Raw genomic sequence first — 10,763 nt, forward strand, 5'->3', positions numbered from 1 at the left:
TCAAAAGTGGTCACTAGTCAGACCTTGAGCGCAAATGAAACCCAAGTCAGCAGGAAAGGGAAACTGAACTGGGTGCACATCCATGCCACCACACGTCCTATTCCTCATCGAGGTTAGGTTGTGTGGCCACCCTCTGTGGAATCTGGGCTAAGTATTGTCAAAGCCTACTTGTTTACATGGGTTTAAAGTGAGGCTAGCCAGGTTCCAGGTCTGTTGTCCGGTGATGTCGTGTAACAAATACTAGTTTTGCCAAACCTAGCATAGCTTCAAGTCATTTAGGATTTAAAAATAGATATGGATATATATAAATAGTTGTTGTTTTTAACAGGAGGCCGAAGTTGCCACCAGAAATCTCTTTAAGCTAAACCAGTGTTTTAATAAAGCAGGGGCTGCTTATTTTTAAACCACTTAATTTTTATTATTATTTTTGTGAATTTATTACAACTACTGGTTATTGGGATCTGGTGATTTGCAAACAGTGAGGCTGTGAGCCGTAGTAGGCTAGCGACTGGGCTACCAAGTTGGGAGCCCAGGGCCATTAATGTACACAAAGAGGGAATTCCATTTCTAGATGAGCAAAAATGGGATCTTAATCAAATCACAGTTCCATCAATTGTTGTTCAGCTGCTGTTTTAAAGGTTACAACCCCCCCCCCCCCGCTAAAATAATAAATGCAGCAAAAGCTGCAGGTCTCTCTCCAATAAACAAGAAAGGAAGGAAATAAGAAGCAGAAGATTAAGGTCTGCTTCATACATTATGGAAGATACCAGGGTTTAACACCAAGTGAATATTCAGCAAGGGGATACAACCAAATGTGGTGAGTGCAGTTTATGTTATAAGTGTCTGCAAGCATTCTTGATGCATTCACACCTTGTGGCTTTTAGATGTGCACTTAAAACGTCTTAGGTCTGCAGGTGAGGTATGTTAAAATGTCACATGTGGTATGAAGAGAGCCAGCGTGGTGTAGTGGTTAAGAACGGTGGTTTGGAACGGTGTACTCTGATCTGGAGAACCGGGTTCGATTCCCCACTCCTCCACAAGAGCGGCGGAGGCTAATCTGGTGAACTGGATTTGTTTCCCCACTCCTACACACGAAGCCAGCTGGGTGACCTTGGGCAAGTTACAGTTCTATTAAGAGCTCTCTCAGCCCTACCTACCTCACCGGGTGTCTGTTGTGGGGAGGGGAAGGGAAGGCGATTGTAAGCCGGTTTGAGTCTCCCTTAAGTGGTAGAGAAAGTTGGTATATAAAAGCCAACTCTTCTTCTTCTTTACATGTGAAGAGGCCCCATTAGAAAGGACCAATGGCCTAGTTTACATTTTTTTTTATCTCGGAAAGCTGCACATTCTCCAGACGCAGATAAAAGAAACCCAGCAAAGAAAACACAGCCACTGTTATGCTGCTGAGAGATGGCGCCAGAGTACTTTGAATTAAGACAATTAAGATTGTCTGGGGTGCAGATGCTACTGTGGCATGTTTCTGCCGTCATTGTCCTCATTGTCTGTAGCATAACAGGGGGATCGACCACCTCATTTTTACATACAGTTGGGAGTTCTAGATTACCTGTTCCTTTCTTTTAAATATAAATAATTTCAGAAACCTTCCCTGGAGTAGAGCAGTTGCTACCTTCAAGGAAGCCGGTGGAAGTGCTTAAAAAAAAAACCTAAACTAAACTAAGGGACATTTATCTTAAGACGCAAGTTGCCCTTTTACCAGTTTGGAGGCTCCCTTGACAGTTCAAATGAACCCATTAAACAGAAAACGCAAGTTGCCCTTAAGACGCAAGTTGCAGAAGATACACAGTATGGAAGAACAGGTTTCTGAGCGTACGTCCCTGAGTTAAGACTATGAGGTATATGAACACTGTGCCTTTGTAATATCTCTGTGGCCAACTGCAATGTCGCAAATACATGGGTATCTGAAGCACACTGCTTTCTGTTAAACAATGACAATCTTATAAAAAATTTTCTTCTCCCAATGATGATAAACGTTAAATTATTCAGAGAAAGCTGGCTTTCAGATAGTTTGGTGCAGACATACGGTAATTTTTAGGGTTGCCAGCCTCCAGATACTTAGCACAGATGCGAATGTATCATGAAGTGCAAAAAACCTATATTAAATGCTACAATATATACAAGGTGTTATCTTATCAATACAATAACAACCTATCCTGGATGTTGTATTGCAACTATACACTGTATATACTTAGATTTAGGATAGGTTGTTGTTATCGTATTGATATTCACCTTGTATATATTGTACCATTTAATATACATTTTTTGCACTTTGTGATACATTCGCGTCCGTGCTAATTTCCTAATCTCTGTCATAAGAGCACAGAAGTGTCTATTTCTCTCTAGCCTCCAGGTACTAGCTGGAGATCTCCCGCTATTACAACTGATCTCCAGCCAATAGTGATCAGTTCACCTGGAGCAAATGGCTGCTTTGGCAATTGGACTCTATGGCATTGAGGTCCCACCCCTCCCCAAACCCCGCCCTCCTCAGGCTCCGCCCCAAAAACCTCCCATCAGTGGCAAAGAGGGACCTGGCAACCCTAATAATTTTACAAATGGAAGCCTGCTTGGTGTCAAAAGAAAAGGACCTCTCTGCCAAGGGTAGCAAGCTTTCTTCCCCAGAAAGTATTTTACACTAATTGTCCATCAGCATCCGTTCTCAAGGTTAAAACTTCTCGTCACAGAAGAACGCCCGAAGGCCGGGGTCCCCAGCCTTTCTGAGCCTGTGGGCACCTTTGGAATTCTGACACAAGGTGGTGGGCGCAGCCACAAAACGGCTGCCACGGGAGACGGAGCCACACACAGAGGAAGCCCAAGTACAGGATAGAACAATTTTAAAAGAATACACTGGGAAAGAGGCGTGAAAGAGAATAAATCCAATGCTGTGGTGGCAGCTGCTGCTGAGACAATGCTATTTTAATCTGCCCAGCCACTTGGCTCTTCGGTGGCCGGTCAGAAGCCCTGCTGGGCAACTGCCCCCCTCCCCCCACCCACTCACCTTCTAAAAACACTTGTTGGGCTCCAGGAAATGTGTTGGCAGGCAACACTGCACCCACGGCCACCACATTGGGGACCCCTGCCCTAAATTAAATTTAGGAGGCCTAACATTACCCCAGATCATTAATTAAAAAACCTTTCTCCTCCATGTGGAATGACCCCCCATCACCACCACTGAGTGAGGAAAGAAACATGCGAGCCGCTGGAAAATTAACATTAGTATCCAAGTGCTGCTTGTGTGATTTTTCTGCCCTCAAAAGAGATGGAGACATTGTGGGTGTGGGTGTCTCCTCTGGGCGATCAGACACTGGCGTGGATGCCCAGGTCCACGCGTTATTTCCCCTTGCGAACTTGTGGCAAAAGGACTGCTTCGGGTGGGGCACATTAAATGTACAAACTGGACCGCTGTGTTCCTCAGTTCTTTTATCAGGGCTTCCGGTGTGCAAAGCGGCCTGTGGCTATAATTGTAACCTCTGTATATGTGATGCTGTATTGCGTGCGGTGATTCAGTTGTGGGCATCTTGGCTGCTTATTATAGTACGGCAGTTTGTTGTTGTGTTTGTCCTTTGATCCGAGCCATATAGTGGGTATATTGTGTACACGTGCGCAACACTTTGTCATATTCTGCTTGGTTGCCTAACCCAGCCTTGTAGCCTTGGTAATCATTCATCTTCTCTCAATTCCACTTGCCACTTCTTTCCCATTCATGAGAGAGTGATAACAGACAGTTGTTTGTCAACGGGGAGGAGAAGAAAAGCTGATTTTTATATGCTGACTTTCTCTACCAGTTAAGGGAGACTCAAACCAGCTTACAATCACCTTCCCTTCCCCTCCACACAACAGACATCCTGTGAGGGAGGTGGGGCTGAGAGAGCTCTAAGAGAGCTGTGACTAGCCCAAGGTCACCCAGCTGCCTTCATGTGGAGGAGTGGGGAAACCAACCCGGTTCACCAGATTAGCCTCCGCCGCTCATGTGGAGGAGGGGAATCAAACCCGGATCAGACTCCACCACTCCAAACCACCGCTCTTAACCACTACACCACACTGCACCACGCTGGCGGTTACTGCAGCAGGCCATACCACACATCTGCAGCCAACATCTGGTAACATTCTCCTGCATGATGATGCAGATGATCATTGTTAGCCTGCTGTGGGGGGAAACACTGCCTAGAGCAGATCTTTTTGCAGTCTTTTCCTGGGTCTTGTAGGCAACGCAGGAGGAGGTACTCTGCAGTAGTTGGCAACCTGGCGGTAGCCCACAAACTACCTGTTAGAGAGCCCTTTTCTAGAACTTCTCTCCATATCTTTGGATGATGATGATCCAGGTTTTTTATTTTGCTGCTGAAATTAACATTATTTGAAACAGTCTTTTCAGTGGTTTGGGCTGGGGCGGGGAGAGCCAGTGTGGTGTAGTGGTTAAGAGCAGTGGACTCTAATCTGGAGAACCGGGTTTGATTCCCCGTTCCTCCACAAGAGCTGTGGACGCTTATCTGGTGAACTGGGTTGGTTTCCCCACTCCTGCACATGAAGCCAGCTGGGTGACCTTGGGCTAGTCACAGCTCTCTCAGCCCCACCTACCTCACAGGGTGCCTGTTGTGGGAAGGGGAAGGGAAGGTAATTGTAAGCCGGTTTGATTCTTCCTTGATGGTGTCCAATATTCCTTATTTCCCTATAGCTATTCATCATTTGTATGGATCATTTATTGTATTGTATGCCAATAAAGGTATTGAATTGAATTGATTCTTCCTTAAGTGGTAGAGAAAGTCAGCATCTAAAAACCAACTCTTCTTCTTACCAGTTTTTGTGAAAGCCAGATCATTTACAAGACTGATACATGACCATATTGCTCCCCAACATCTACGAGATGTTACAATTCATCATCATCAGATGTGCTGCAGGTTTAACAAGGTCATTTTACCTTACTCAAACACACTGAAAAAATTCAATGTATTGATTTCAACGTGGCAAACTTTGTATGTGAACACATCCCCTTTGGGACAGTTTTTGCAATGGCTTTACATACAGGCTTCCCTGCTTCCGAGGAAAATACAAGAGTCACTTCTGTGGCCAAGAACTTGATGAAGGCTTCTTAAGATGGAAAAAAAGTTCTCCAGAACCTGCACAGCTTGTCTGTTTATAGTAAGAGCTGGCCTTAAGTCCTTCAGGTGGGACATACAGATAATCAACATTAGGAGAGGAAGGTGAGACAGATGTTACATAGAAAGAGGTCAGCCTTAGCCTCCCCATCTTATAGATGAACCCAGGAGGCAGCAGATCCAGATCATAAGCCGAAGCAGACTCCCTTGTCTTGATAATGGTATGTAGAAATTAATAATGGATTTAATATTGTTCTAAGCACAGCTTTCAAGCACATGAGAATCATATTTAGAATAATGGCACATAAATGAGAGCTTCCTTTGTTTAGAAAAAAGGCAAATGGTTGGGGATTAGCTAACCAATTATTTTGCACATTGCTGTTTCAGATTTTTTAATTTTTTTTAAAAAATAAGTTTTTCATGAACGCTGTTGGCCATTGTGTGCAACGTTTATGCATTTTATAGTGCACCAAGTCTTGTGTACATGATAAATGGTAGATGTTTGGTTTGGAAAAATGAATAATGTTGCATGTTCACAGCTTTGCAGCAAAGGGAATTGCTGGAAGATGTGATGGGGACTTCCGCTAACTGGTTGTCACTTTTGTAAATAAACTTTCGTAACAATTTGGTTTCCTGTTATTATTTGGTGCTGTGGGGCTCAGAGCCTGTGGGGATACAGATGCAATGAAAAATTCACTACCACAAGAGGTGGTGATGGTCACTAGCTTTATGACGTTAAAAAAAGAGGATTAGACAATGGAGGATAGCTCAGTTTGCTATGATCGTGGAATAAAGCCTCCATCTACATGAACAGTATATCTTTGAGCACTTTTTCAGGGAGTCAAAAAGCAAAGTGGGGAAGCTGCCACCTTCATCTCCTTTTTATGAGCTTTTAGAGCTCTGCCTGGCCAATAGTGAAGCAGAATACTGGACCGGATGGACTTGGTCACATCAAGAGAGGACATTCTTAGGCTGCCAAACTTACTGCCCTTGGTGAAAGTACCTAAACTTGATTAATACTTGGGAGTATGTTTAGGGGAGGGACTGTGGCTCAGTGGCAGAGCATCTGTTTGACATGCAGAAAGTCCCAGGTTCAAACTCCGGCATCTCCAGTTAAAAGGACCAAGCAAGTGGGTGATGTGAAAGACCTGAGACCCTGGAGAGCCGCTGCTGGTCTGAGTAGACAATACTGACTCTGATGGACCAAGGGTCTGATTCAGTATAAAGCAGCTTTATGTGTTCATACGTGTCCCATTGAACTCAACGGTATTAGTGAGTGAACACACATAGGAATGCATTGTTAGGTACTTCTCAATTTAGCTTCATACCCTGGTATCTCTCATTAAAGTGACCTCCAGCAGCAAGGCTTCACCTATCTATACCTTGGAGAGGTGCTGTCCATTTAAGATAGAAAGTATTAGGCTATACAGGCCTGTGGTCTGACTCTGTATAAGGCTGATTTGTATGTCCGCAGTGACACGTTGTTGCCGGGGCTTCCATCTGAGCCAGGAGATCAAACTGAGCTTTGCTTCCATTACCATTAATTTCTCTCACAAAGCATCTTAATAGATCTAGGTCAGTGAGGACTGCATACATGAACGAATGTGCCAAGGGGGATTCAACTAACAGCTTTCGGTAGAACACTGTTACTTGATGCCTAACTTAGTTGAGATCTAAATGTACCTTTTAAAGCTACTCAGTAACAAATTCTTAGGCACTGAGAATTCTTGTTCGCACATTATTGCTGTTAACGCTGGCTCCTGGTGGTGACGATTGCTGTGGAGGAGATTCATGCAAAATTCTTGTCACTTTGGCTTCCCTTTCACATCACCAAATCTGGCATATGGGATTCAGAAGGGCAAGATTAAAAAAAAAAGTGAAAGGAAAAAATCAACCACGTCAGGATTTCCCCCGTTTAGCTTATGCAACGCATCAAAGATTGCTGCATAACATTTGTCCACTAGATGGAACAGCTGCACTTCAATATTCCATTAATTCTACCTTGCAACGAATGTTCAAAAAACGGTGAATATTGACCTTCAAGTCTAAATGCTGACAATTTCAGATGAATGCTCTGAATATCCACATGTAAATGCATTGCTGCACCTTCTGTGCATACAGAAGCACATGCTGACAGTTATATATAGATAACTCTGAACAGGAATAAGATATTCATAAAATTTATCTGGGGATTGTCACCAGTATTTAAAAATATACATTTAAACAACAGAAGGCTCTTGAGGCGGCTCACAAAACAGTAAGATATTCTATATAAGTAAAACATCTACGATATTAGGTGCTGTGGAACAGAGGTAGGATGCTGCTGCAGTCGTCTTGTTGGGGGCTTCCTAGAGGCCCCTGGTTGGCCACTGTGTGAACCGACTGCTGGACTTGATGGGCGTGGGTCTGATCCAGCATGGTTTTCCTTATGTTCTTATGGAGAATAGGGCTATCCATGGCTACTAGTCAAAATGGATACTAGTCATGATGCATACCGATTCTCTCCAGGATCAGAGGAGCATGCCTGTTATATTAGGTGCTGTGGATCACAGGCAGGATAATGCTGCTGCAGTCGTCTTGTTTGTGGGCTTCCTGGAGGCACCTAGTTGGCCACTGTGTGAACAGACTGCTGGACTTGATGGGCCTTGGTCTGATCCAGCAGGGCTCTTCTTATAAGTAAGAGAATTGTGCTGTCATTTAGATAAGCAGTTCACAAAACGTTCTTCACTGTAAGCACAGGTTTTTGTTCCAGTTCCAGCTACTCATGTCCTTACAGGCAAGCCCGAGCCGATATTGTATCTCTGTTTTAGTTCACCGAGGCATTAGCTCAGAGTTTATGCATAGCTGGGAAATTAGCTCACTTCATATCCGTGTGCAGGAAGCTTTGGGACGTAAGCAGAGGGAAATGCATCCCAGAGCATCTAGGGATGATGTTGTCATGACAACAGAGCTTTTTGCTCTGTCTCTTTGCATTATTCAGACACCAGAGCATTTAATTAATGCGTTGATTCCTTTCCCTCCATTCCCTCAGCCTCAACATTGATTCAGCTCCGACTGTAAGGCATCTAAGTCTTTTCGAAAGAGGCTAGGGGCAACCACTGTTTGTTGTAAATTCTTTACAATAGAGAGACAGGAGCGTCTACAGTACACAGGATTAAACAGGTTTAACTTAACTCCAGGGATTCCTGGGAATTGTAGCTGTGTGAAGGCACTAGGGATCTCTGACAGAGAATTCATTATCTCCATTGCCAAATTACAATTCTCAGGATTCTTTGGGGGGAAGGTATGACAATTAAACTGGTTTGAAGCAGACATTCATACAAGAAAGAAAGAAAGGAAGGAAGGAAGGAAGGAAGGTTTTTATATGCTGACTTTCTCTACCACTTAAGGAAGAATCAAACCGGCCTGCAATCTCCTTCCCTTCATCTCCCCGCAACAGACACCCTGTTAACAGACACCCTGTGAGGTAGATGAGGCTGAGAGAGCTCGAAGAGAGCTGTGTTACCCAGCTGGCTTCATGTGGAGGAGTGGGGGAACAAATCCAGTTCATCAGATTAGCCTCCGCCGCTCATGTGGAGGAGTGGGGAATCAAACCTGGCTCTCCATATCAGAGTCCACCGCTCCAAACCACCACTCTTAAACCACTACACCACACTGGCTCTCATGGAGCCTCATGGTGATACTGTTGGCTTTTGAGCTGAGTGGCTGCATGTTGCATGGATGGAAATCCAGTCTGCCTCAGCAATGCACTGAAGGAGTTCCATACCATCCCTGCAGGGCTGGGTCAGGGCTGAAGGGTCAGGGAACATTACCAGCTAGGGTGACAGTTCTTGTCCCACAGGGGCACCATCACACCTCCCTTCAAGGAAGTCCCTTGGAGGAGCACAGTTGCCACATTTTACTGTACCTCAAGAAGCAATGAACCCAGGTAATGATTTTTCTTCATATACTACACAGCCTCTTCTTCAGCACATTTGCAAATAGATTATTTAAATTTGTCCTGCTTTATTACAGGAGCTATTGTTTAAAGCAGACACACAACTGGCAGAGTATTTGCTCCTTTTATCTCTGCCTTGCAACATCTTGTTCTTTCCTATGAGTGAAAACAGTCAAAGGTTGCAAACAGCAAATCTCAACACTACAAAACTCTGCAATGTGATACCTGAATTTTGAGGGTAAGCAAGCCCTTCTGACAGTAATTTGCCAGAATGACCAACAACACTAAACTATATCTACCCCCTATCATTTGTAGTTTTAAGTGAGTTGGGATAAATTGTCAGCACGATTACACATGTCACAATAAAAGCTTTCCCACCTTGGTGATCTGCCACTTTGTGAACCGGCAGGCCACTGCAGAAAATAAAATGCTGGATTAGCTGGAGACAAGTGATTTACCCAAGTCAGCAAACTGAATACAAGGCAGAAGTTAGGTATGACCGCTAAACATCAATTCCCACAAATAATTTCCAAGTAATTTCCCCATCAGATTCCAGTGCATACTCCCCCCTGCCAGAATCAATTTCCATTCAGTTAACTCCCTCCACAAACATTCATTTATTTGTTCTTTGTTTTTCCAAAAGGAAGAAAAATATAACTTGTTTCCTCTTACCTCGCTCATCACTGAAGTTGCCCTCCTGGTCTTGTGTTCCTTGCCTCCATCTTTAAGAGATAGAATTCAAGAAAGTCGAGAAGGAAACAACTTTAAAACAGGCCAGCAGTTGTCCAATCAGCAGCCACCATTTCTGAGCAGGGAGAGAGGGAAAGATTTGGGGTTATTTTCTTCTGGTTTAACTGGAAATGTATTTTACTATTATTGTAAGTCACCTTGAACCACAAGGAAAGGCAGGACATAAATGTTTTAGTTAATAAACAAACAAACCAGTCCAGCCTATCTCCACCACATAAACATTAAGGCACAGTAAGCTATTTTGGCTTTCACCATGGGGCATGCTAAGAGCAGTCCCAAATAATAATAATAAGAGTTGCTTTTTATATGCCGACTTTCTCCACCACTTAAGGAAGAATCAAACCAGCTTACAATCACCTTCCTTCCCCTCCCCACAACAAACACCCTGTGAGGTAGGTGGGGCCGAGAGAGCTCAAAGGGAGCTGTGACTAGCCCAAGGTCACCCAGCTGGCTTCATGTATAGGGGTGGGGAACCCAACCCAGTTCACCAGATTAGCATCCACCACTCATGTGGAGGAGTGGGGGAATCGAACCCGCTTCTCCAGATCAGTGTCCACCACTCCAAACTACTGATCTTAACCACTATACCATGCTTAACTCTTTTTGAGCACCTCTGCAGGGGCTGCCTTTGAGACCTGAGAAACTCTTAATTACCACCATGGAGTAAAACAGAGACGGAAGCTGGCTGTTGCCCTTGAGTTGGTGTATGGAGCATTACCCTGCTCTGTGTAATTATGAGCTATACAAGAAGATGTGAGCAAACATCTTCCAGCTCTTTTTGATCTTGGTCTCCATCGCTGTCTTCCTGCCCACTTGTCTGGAATGGTGGTACTGGCCTCCTCTTTAACCGGCTCACCAGCTCCCATGGTTCAGTCTCATCTTCATTCATTTACCCTGGTTACTGAGAAAACAACTTCCACTTCCATCTACATAATAATCCACCAGATTGTATTGTGGCTAAAATGAAAGCA

The sequence above is a fragment of the Euleptes europaea genome, chromosome 20 (genome assembly GCF_029931775.1).
Source record: "Euleptes europaea isolate rEulEur1 chromosome 20, rEulEur1.hap1, whole genome shotgun sequence".
Taxonomy (NCBI): Eukaryota; Metazoa; Chordata; class Lepidosauria; order Squamata; family Sphaerodactylidae; genus Euleptes; species Euleptes europaea.